We start from the raw sequence: 11,499 nt of genomic DNA, 5'->3' as shown, positions 1-11,499 counted from the left end.
TCCCTATTGAAGGGAATCAAGCATACAGTTAGAAGTAAACACAGCGGTGTGCGAAGCAGCAATTTGAAAATCAACTCTTCCGAAGATTAGCGTTAAAATCTTGTTAGCATTTTATTGACAAAGTAACCCATTTAATGTAAACACGTATTTGAATCCATTCCTCAGCTTCTCCCTGAACTACTTCTGTGTTAGTCCATACATATACGTGTTGGTGCAAGTGCAGAGAAATTCCAGCATAAAGCCAACCTGCTGGAGGATATATCTTGGGTTGGTGTGGTATCTGTCGTGTAGGTATAATTTTCCACTTGCCAGTTCAAAAAAAAAATACAACCCTGGATGTCCACAGCAAAATGAAGTTAGTTGATATAGCGAACAACAATATAATTGATTTTCTCCGGTTCTCCGCCTCCGCATCCTTCTGGTTCCCGCTATTCTTCCGAAGTGTCCGGCGGACTTTATTTGCCGCTATGATATGCCTGGCGGTTAAAGTGTTAAACAGCAACATGAAGCAAATTGGTAGCATTGCCGTCAGAATACTATCACCTAACTCGACCGCTCTCCACAAGGGTGACGTTAAGTACGCCGGAGAGGGCACACACCGTTTAGGATGCACAGCAAAATAAAATGGTTTAGTTCTAGCATAACACGCTATGCACACAGTTACCACCATCAAAATTGCTGTTTTCTCGGTGCAGTATCGTTTCCGCAGCTGTTGACAGCGGACGGCGATGTAGCGATCGAAAGTAAATGCAACCGTCAACCAAACGGAACAGTTTGAGTTTGCAATGCGCAGAAAAATTATCACGGCACACGCCGGAGTTCGGAACAAGAAATTACCAAATAAATAGATAAAATTAATTTGATTGAATATGACAGCAACGATGTTGACCATCAAATCTGCCAGTGCCATGGCCACCAGGTAGTAGGTGATGCATTTAGAAAGGCCACATTTTCCCCCGGAGAGGATCAGAATCGCCGGTAAATTAACTGAAAGAAATAATGAAGCATGTTACACCATGTTAATAAAGCACGCAGAGTTACACCAGTCAAATCACACTAAATATATTATAGAACATAATATTAGCATTTTCTTCTCAGACAGTTCCCTTTTTTCAGAAATAATATGGTTTCTATGGTTTCTATCATGGATGGGAGAGTATGGAGGGATATGGTCCGTGTGCAGGTCAGTGGGATTAGGCAGAAAATGGTTCGGCACAGCCAAGAAGGGCCAAAAGGCCTGTTTCTGTGCTGTAGTTTCTATGGTTTCTAATACAATTCAGTGAACATCACGGTGGCAAGATAAAGCGAATGTCGCACGCCGTATTTAGAATGCATTAGACAGAAATACTAGTCAGTCAGTTCTGGCACCTTACCTGGAATACCGACAGCTGCGAGTAGAGGATAGAAAATTCTGACGATGTTGTAAATTGCTGGATACCCCATTTTTTATCTGAATCAACGATGAGCTGTACAAGACACTCACACACCTCTCAGTCCCTTCCTTCAAGGAGTTCTTTACACAAGCAGCAGTGTAAGTATCTCTTATATCATTTTATCTTCAGACCACTGAACAAACACTTAGTCTGAACTATTTTTATCATTATGAAATTGTGCAATATATTTAACCCTACAGGTGATAGTTCTTGAATGTTGTTTGGGAAGAGATTCCACTGAGAACGCTGCATGTTCTACTCTGCATCACGATGTCTGCACCGACTACCAAAGTAGTTTTTTTGCATTGATATCTTACTTATTTTATTTACAAGTTATAACTCATTCACATAAACAACTGGGAATACCCGGCCACTGGGAAAAGTATTAAGTGAGTTTAAGGTCGCATGTGTTTGAAAACTCTGCGCATGCTCGTAACATCAACAATAAAAGTACCCACAGAAACGAAGACATGCAATCACCTGAGGTTCAAATGTATATGCTGCAAGCGGGTATAAGAAATACTCACTTCTGGAAAAGAGCTGTCATAATACTATTGATAGTTATTGGTATAAAAATGTTACCTGTTGCATCCCCACATTTTTATGCATATCAACATTTTTCTTCAAAACCTTGAAAAGGTTCCGAATTTTTGACGGAAGGAAAATCATATTTGTTAATTAAATTAACAATTACAAATAATCCATCAAGATATCGTCCTATTGCATGTTTCCTAACCATTTATACATTTGTAAATTTATGTATTTCGCTGCTAATCGATACTAACTTCGATTCGATAAAAGAAGAAAATGTATAATTGCTTTTCTGTCAGGGTGTGCTCCCTTATTCTTTTCTCAACAGACTTACTACAAGGCAGTGGGGCTACTTGCCCATAGCTGGGCCAGTGGTTGACGGGCTCCAGGGCGTGTCCAAACAGTGGTGGGCCTGCACGCCACATCTCTGGGGCGCACTGCTGCTCCAAGATTCCCTGTAGTTTAGCCTGGGACCGTAAGATAGCCAGTTTTCGTGTGTGGCCCCGAGGAGGCACTGCGGGCTCCTTTGACGTGGAGAGGCTCTGTACTGGCAGGAGGAGGCTTACACACTCGGCTCCACTTTCCATCCTCTATTAATAGGGCTAGCCAGCGGCAATAGCTGTAAGCAGAGAGCACTATGCGGCATACAGCATGCAGCATGCATTAACTGCAAGCACTACAACACTACCGCACTAGACGCTTCATAGACACCCTGTGAGAAAATACTCCCACCCACACACTGACACACTTCTACAGTACCCAGAACACCATCACCCTTCGTGGCATCTATTAATTTCTGAACACACCATTTGAATTGCTCATTTTAATCATTTACGAACCTCTCAAAGAGCAGGGATCGCAGAGGAGATTATCAATGAACCACTCGTCACTCACCTCTTGACAGAATACGCCCCATCTGTTACTACACTCTGCCTTCTGTGGCTAATATAATCAGGAATACAGGCAATCAGGTTTCTATGGATCACATGCCTCTAACGTTCTAAATGAGATGATCATGGTAAAGCTTGCTAATATCCATCGACACAATATTGGTTTCATTTCATTAATTTGTTGTCCCGACCTCCTTTCTGTAATCAGTCAGGTTCGTAAGACACGTTCTGCACATCACAAAACTAATGCGAGTATCAGTAACCAGGCGAAGCTTCTCGACGAAGGTCCAGACGAACGGTGTCAGCCCGAAACTTTGACTGATCGTTTCCACGGATGCTGCCCGACTTGCTGAGTTCCTCCAGCGTATTGTGCGTGTTGCTTCGACCCCCAGCATCAGCAGTGTATTGTGTGTTTACGAAGCTTCTCGAAATGCGCGTAAGTCGTGTCTCCAACAATCGTCTCCCTTTGATTGGCCAACATTAATGTAAAGCGAACTTGTCTTCAATTCCCAGCATTTTGCGTATTAACTTTCTTGAACAAACGAGAAATAACATTTGTCGTCTTTTCCTCCATAGCTGCTGCTCCGGTGGGCAGTGAGAATATAAGAATCATCACAAAGGCACAGAAATGTCGTCCTTAGTTCCCGTAGTAACGGGGAGAACATTTATCCGGCTCCGGGGGCGTAGTAAGCGATTTTTAAAAATTGTTTTACTTGTTTTAGGACATCATCTTTAATAGCTTCAATATGTTACAGCTTATTGGTCTTCGATGCTGATCTCACACCCCGTCGTCCGTTAAATTCTTAGGGGAACAATCTTTACACACGCAACCCCTGCCATTTACTACGACTCTGGGCACAAATTTCCCTGGATTATCCTTTATCGGTTACACTCTTACTCCAGTCACACTCCTGATCTTCATCTACGCACAGAACGCCTTTTAACCCTACTCGTACGTTTCACTTCATGCCTCCTCTAAGCTGTCCTAAATCCCTTCATAATCCCATCCCTGATTAGCTTATAACTCCTGTGCGCACTGAGTGATACAAGTTTTGTATCCTTTTTCTTACTCTTGACTAAATGCTCCACTTCTATTTGTTAACTGCGTTTCGGTTACCACCCCATCCTTTCCCTGCCTCATTGTGGCAATGTCTCCGTGTATCTACAAGTAATCTTCAAACTTATATGACTCTTTTTGTTCTCAGTTTACGCACACATGTTCTGACTACTGACAACCTCAATAAAAAACGTTTCCATGCGGTCTGCTCAAACGTTTTTGTAGTGAAGGTCTCAGAGTTGATAGATGGATAGATAGTTGCTCTATTGAGTCCAAAGTAAAATTACAGTGTGTCAGTGGCATTACTGTAAGTGCACAGATAAAATATTAGAAGACTCGTAGAAGGAATCAAAATAAGTTACCTAAAACAAACTAACAGGAGGGGTCATCAATTCCGCGGCTCTTGGTTGACTCATAATAGAGCCCAATGGTCGATGGTAAGAATAACATAATAGAGCGCAGTTGTCCTAAACTACTACTAAAATTGCTCTTTTATTCAATCAAGGTGGCATGTGGAGGATGAGAAACATTGTCCAGAATTCACAGGATTTCGGTAGTGTCATTCGTTGTACCAAAGCCTCTAGAGTGTCAGGTTCGAATCCTCTTTGATCAGTTGCGTAAGCCTGTTAGTATCACCTGTTTTGATTCCATTGACGCAGCACACCACCGCATAGAAGATGTTATTGTCGACAACAGACTGGTAGAATATGTGAAGGAGAGGCCAGCATACTCCAAAGGACCCGAGTCTCCTCAGGAAGTAGAAGCCACTCTGTCTATTCTTCTGTACAGTCTCTGTGTTAGTGCTTCACTAAAGTCATCATCCAGATGCATAGCCAGGTTCTCGTAGGTCCTCACCATCAATAGTAACAGGGAACAGTGCAGACTTAGTCTTCATATAGTCCATCACCACGCCTTTTGTTTTACCTACGCTGAACTGCTGATGAATCAGGCTGCACCATTTGACAAAATCCTCAACCAGTGCCCTGCATTTATTCTCCCGACCTCTCTTTATACAGCCAACTATTAGTGAGTCTTCAAAGAATTTCTGCAGGTACAATTGTGGTCAATGTCTCGGAAATGCTTACTCACCGACAAATCTGTCACCTGACCAGCTCATTGTTATGTATGTCTTCTACTCTTTTCGGCCTATTTACATATTGTGTCAGGTATCGTTCTTGGACACACGAAACACATTTTGCCCTTTATAAGCCTTTTTCCCTTAGAAGAAGCTTGTAAATTTTAGGGAATTTGAAGCCCCCATAGCAACAAACATTTTATTATTGCAACTTTCCATAACCTGGCCATAACCTGGCCTCCTATCCGCTCCTCTGTGTTTTTGTTGCTAATCAGGGGTCGGTATAATACTAATAATATATAGTGAAAGAGCTCTTGCTCCCTCCCACTTTCTGACTTCCACCTCTGATGTTGCAAGGGGGCGCTGGAAGCGGACCCAAATGTAAGACACAGACACTGAATCAGTATGAGCGGGACTATGTTTATTAAGAATACTAGTGAAACCAAGACGCGAGGACAAAATCTCAACCTGGGAAGTGAACGTAGAATAACAAACCGGAAAACCTGGACTAGGACTTGGGACTTGGACTTGACTGAGAACTCGGATCTTGGCAGGTACCTGTCACACTGACAGGGGCATTGGGAGCAAGGGTGGACCCAAATGCAAGACACATCTTGTGAGGTTAATTAAATTTAGTTTATTGTTCGATATCAGGAGAGCAAGGCAGGAGCAGGAGTAGTGAACTGGACAAGAACTGAGGACTACGACTAGGCTGGGACCAAGAGTCTGGCTTAGGGGTCGGAATCGGCTCCGAGAACTAGAGGTGACATGAAGAGGCTAGGGTATGGACTCCGAGCCCGAGACTGGGCTCGGACCCCAGAACCAGGGATTGACATGATATGGGCTAGGGAGAGGAGGAACATGGAAAACAGAGCCTCGGTCTCGGGAGAGCAGGTAGATGGAATCATAGACACATACACAGAACATAGAGTCGGGACCCCTCCTTGGGTACAGGACATAGGGCCGGGACTCACACACAGAACAAAGAGCCGGGACCCCTCCTTGGGTACAGGGCATAGGGCCGGGATTCATGACCCTCCGCGGGGCAACGTCAAGAAGGACTGACTTATCCCACGGAGGCGAGGACAAGATATGACTCCCCGCGGGGCAACGGCAGGACGGCCTGCCTTACCCCACGGAGGCGAGGACAAGACAAGACAAGACAACACGAATGAACACCAGAGAGAACCTATCTAGCTCCGGTGATGGAGCTAGACCGAAGTGCAGGCGGGGGCTGCAGACGAGGGTCAGAGACGAGAGGGGCAGAGAAGGGATTCAGACAAGGTGGTAAGACAGGAATCACAAACTGCCAGGGCAGGACTTGACTTGGTGCTTGAATGCCGCCAGGGAAAGGACTTGACTTGATGCTTGAATGCCGCTAGGATCAGGACTTGACATGGTGCTTGAATGCCGCCAGGACCAGGACTTGACTTGGTGCTTGAATGCCGCCAGGACCAGGACTTGACTTGGTGCTTGAATGCCCCCGGAGCCAGGACTTGACTTGGAACTTGAATGCTGCAGGAGCCAGGACTTGACTTGGAGCCTCCGGGAAGTTGGGAACTCTCGACTCGGCCCGGGAACAGTAGACAGCGGTTCTTGATTCCCTCTGGCGGGTTAACTGACGGACCCACCTCGGTGTGGAAACTTTGCAGGCTCGATTCGGCGAGGTAACTGGACAGGGTTGCTCCGGTGAGGAAAGGCGAATTACCGGCACTCGCTTCGGCAGAGACTAGGCTTGCTCCGTCCCGGTGACATCGGCACACCATACCTCAGGCGACTTTGCAGACGGTCCCGCGCCGAACGGCTGAAAGCCGGAGACTATAAACTACCGGTTAGGCCAAGCGTTAATTGCCTGTAATCACCAAAGTCGTGGGACACGGAATCAACGGTCCGGATCGTAACATAAACAAGGTGAACTTAAAGGGACCACGACCCAGACCATGACAGTACCCCGCTCCCTATGTGAGCCTCCAGGTGACCAACAGATTTGCTTGTATTATCGATGACCCGGGTGGGTGGAGGGGGATTTAGCCGGCGGGCAGAACAGAACAACAACACCTTGACTTTCAGGCTGAGAAGAGTTTGGAAAAACAGTTTGTGTTTGCAGGGTCTATGTTTGGCGAGAGCGTTCTGTCACAATGCCGGTGGCATTAGGAGCAAGGGTGGACCGAAATGCAAGACACATCTTGTGAGGTTAATTAAATTTAGTTTATTGTTCGATATCAGGAGAGCTAGGCTGGAGCAGCAGTAGCGAACTGGACAAGGACTGCGGACTACGACTAGGCTGGGACCAAGAGTCTGGCTTAGGGGTCGGAATCGGCTCCGAGAACTAGAGGTGACATGAAGAGGCTAGGGTATGGACTCCGAGCCCGAGACTGGGCTCGGACCCCAGAACCAGGGATTGACATGATATGGGCTAGGGAGAGGAGGAACATGGAAAACAGAGCCTCGGTCTCGGGAGAGCAGGTAGATGGAATCATAGACACATACACAGAACATAGAGTCGGGACCCCTCCTTGGGTACAGGACATAGGGCCGGGACTCACACACAGAACAAAGAGCCGGGACCCCTCCTTGGGTACAGGGCATAGGGCCGGGATTCATGACCCTCCGCGGGGCAACGTCAAGAAGGACTGACTTATCCCACGGAGGCGAGGACAAGATATGACTCCCCGCGGGGCAACGGCAGGACGGCCTGCCTTACCCCACGGAGGCGAGGACAAGACAAGACAAGACAACACGAATGAACACCAGAGAGAACCTATCTAGCTCCGGTGATGGAGCTAGACCGAAGTGCAGGCGGGGGCTGCAGACGAGGGTCAGAGACGAGAGGGGCAGAGAAGGGATTCAGACAAGGTGGTAAGACAGGAATCACAAACTGCCAGGGCAGGACTTGACTTGGTGCTTGAATGCCGCCAGGGAAAGGACTTGACTTGATGCTTGAATGCCGCTAGGATCAGGACTTGACATGGTGCTTGAATGCCGCCAGGACCAGGACTTGACTTGGTGCTTGAATGCCGCCAGGACCAGGACTTGACTTGGTGCTTGAATGCCCCCGGAGCCAGGACTTGACTTGGAACTTGAATGCTGCAGGAGCCAGGACTTGACTTGGAGCCTCCGGGAAGTTGGGAACTCTCGACTCGGCCCGGGAACAGTAGACAGCGGTTCTTGATTCCCTCTGGCGGGTTAACTGACGGACCCACCTCGGTGTGGAAACTTTGCAGGCTCGATTCGGCGAGGTAACTGGACAGGGTTGCTCCGGTGAGGAAAGGCGAATTACCGGCACTCGCTTCGGCAGAGACTAGGCTTGCTCCGTCCCGGTGACATCGGCACACCATACCTCAGGCGACTTTGCAGACGGTCCCGCGCCGAACGGCTGAAAGCCGGAGACTATAAACTACCGGTTAGGCCAAGCGTTAATTGCCTGTAATCACCAAAGTCGTGGGACACGGAATCAACGGTCCGGATCGTAACATAAACAAGGTGAACTTAAAGGGACCACGACCCAGACCATGACAGTACCCCGCTCCCAATGGGAGCCTCCAGGTGACCAACAGATTTGCTTGTATTATCGATGACCCGGGTGGGTGGAGGGGGATTTAGCCGGCGGGCAGAACAGAACAACAACACCTTGACTTTCAGGCTGAGAAGAGTTTGGAAAAACAGTTTGTGTTTGCAGGGTCTATGTTTGGCGAGAGCGTTCTGTCACAATGCCAGTGGCATTAGGAGCAAGGGTGGACCGAAATGCAAGACACATCTTGTGAGGTTAATTAAATTTAGTTTATTGTTCGATATCAGGAGAGCTAGGCTGGAGCAGCAGTAGCGAACTGGACAAGGACTGCGGACTACGACTAGGCTGCGAACAAGGGTCTGGGCTAGGACTCGGAATCGGCTTCCAGAACTGGAGGAGACATGAAGAGGCTAGCGTATGGACTCCGAGCCCGAGACTGGGCAAGGACCCAGTACGTGAGTCTTGCCTCGGGCTCGGACTCCAGAACCAGGCATGGACATCACATGGGCTCGGGAGAGGAGGAACATGGAAAACAGAGCCTCGGGAGAGCAGGTACATGGAACCAGAGACACATACACAGAACACAGAGTCGGGATCCCTCCTTAGGTACAGGACATAGGGCCGGGACTCACACACAGAACTGAGAGCCGGGACCCCTCCTTGGGTACAGGACATAGGGCCGGGACTCACACACAGAAAAGAGAGCCGGATCCCTCCTTGCGTACAGGACATAGGGCCGAGACTCATGACCCTCCGCGGGGCAACGGCAAGACGGCCTGACTTATCCCACGGAGGCGAGAACAGGACACGACATGATTCCCCGTGGGGCAGCGGCAAGACGGCCTGACTTACCCAACGGAGGCGAGGAGAAGACAAGACAAGACCAACACGAATTGAACACCAGAAAGTACCTATCTAGCTCCGGTGATGGAACTAGACCGAAATGCAGGCGGGGCATGCAGACGAGGGCTAGATGCGAGAGGCGCAGAGAAAGGATTCAGACAAAGGGGTAGGACAGGAATCACAGACCGCCAGGGCCAGAACTTAACTCAGAACTGGGAAGCCGCCAGGACCAGGCCTTGACCTGGTGCTTGAATGCCGCCAGGACCAGGACTTGACTTGGTGCTTGAATGCCGCTAGGGACAGGACTTGACTTGGTGCTTGAATGCCGCTAGGGACAGGACTTGACTTGGTGCTTGAATGCCGCCGGGGACAGGACTTGACTTGGTGCTTGAATGCCGCTAGGGACAGGACTTCGCTTGGAACAGGTCTTCGCTTGGAACTTGAATGCCGCCGGAGCCAGGACTTGACTTGGAGCCTCCGGGAAGTGGCGAGCTCTCGACTCGGCCCCGGAACAGTAGACAGCGGTTCTTGATTCCTTCCAGCGGGTTAACTGACGGACCCACCTCGGTTAGGAAACTTTGCAGGCTCGCTTCGGCGAGGTAACTGGACAGGGTTGCTCCGGTGAGGAAAGGCGAATTACCGGCCCTCGCTATGGCAGAGACTAGGCTTGCTCCGTCCCGATGACATCGGCACACCGTACCTGAGATGACTTTGCAGACGCTCCCGCGCCGAAAGGCTGAAGGCCGGAGAATATAAACTACCGGTTCAGCCGAACGTTAATTGCCTCTAATCACCAAAGTCGAGGGACACAGGGAAACAGGGAATCAACGGTCCGGCTCATAACATAAACAAGGTAAATTTAAAGGGACCCCGATCCGGACCATGACAGTACCTGGGTCTTGACTTGGCTCTCGACTTGGAATTCGGACTTGGCTTGATCTGGAGCTCGGACTTGGCTTGACCTGGAGTTCGGACTTGGCTTGATCTAGAGTTCGGACTTGGCTTGACCTGGACCTCGCACTTGTCTTGACCTGGAGCTCGCACTTGCGTTGACATGGACCTCGCACTTGGCTTGACCTGGAGCTCGGACTTGCCTTGACTTGAATTCAGGCTTGACTTGACTTGGAATTCAGGCCTGACTTGACTTGGAACTCGGGCTCGGCTTGACCAGAACTCAGACTTGACTAGACTTGGACTCTTCTTGGACACAGAGCCAGGACTCAACCTTAAACACAGGACACAAAGCCGGCAGTCTTCTTGGACACAGGACACAGAGCCGGGAATCTTCTTGGACACAGAACACAAGCCGGGACTCTTCTTGGACACAAGCCACAGAGACAACCTAGAGCCCACGATGCTCAGTAGCTCCAATAATGGTCCAGTCTTATCACATTGGCTGAGGACACATGTTTCTGGTAACGAGTTTCTTGGTGTGGGATTCTGATGTCGAGCTTCCTGGATGAGTTATGATCTCGAGCTTCTTGGTGTGGGATTCTGACGGTGATTCTAACGGGAACGGCGCGGCAAAGGAATAGCTGGACCCCTAAGCTATTTATGTTGCAAGCCCGAAATTAGGATCAGCTGCCTGAATTAAGGCCCTCAACGGAAACAAGGGAGAACAGAAACAACTGGAATGCGGAATATACGAACCGAACCGTGAACCGGAATGCGAACTTTGAGGACCGCACCATGACACATGATATCCGCTGCTTTTACAGCTCCGAAACTATCCTCGGTGAGCAGTGCCTTTCGCCCACGTATGTTTCCTCAATCAGTTTTCTTTTTGAAACGTCTATCACCAAACGTTCAGCAGCCAATCCTAACTTTGTGACAGAGGCAGGTTAAAATAATGGACATAATGTCGGACCTCCAGGTGGTGATCCATATTCCAGGTTCATCGCTCTGGTTTCTCATTGTTGCCCAATTAATGTAAACACATATAAACCCACTGACCTGATTTTATTTACGCCCTATCCACTTTCCGTTGTTTCTCATATTCTTACTATGCTTTGCATCCATAGTGTCATGGTCTGGTCCGTGAAGTCCGTATTCCAGTTCAGGGTTCGGTCATCGACCCTTGCTCCAGGTTTTCAAGTCTACACCGTTTCTGTTCCTGTTGAGCACTGATTGAGGGAGCTGATTCTCGCTGGGGCTGGCTG

The sequence above is a fragment of the Mobula hypostoma genome, chromosome 28 (genome assembly GCF_963921235.1).
Source record: "Mobula hypostoma chromosome 28, sMobHyp1.1, whole genome shotgun sequence".
NCBI classification, from domain to species: Eukaryota; Metazoa; Chordata; class Chondrichthyes; order Myliobatiformes; family Myliobatidae; genus Mobula; species Mobula hypostoma.
Note: the sequence above shows the minus strand (reverse complement) of the source record.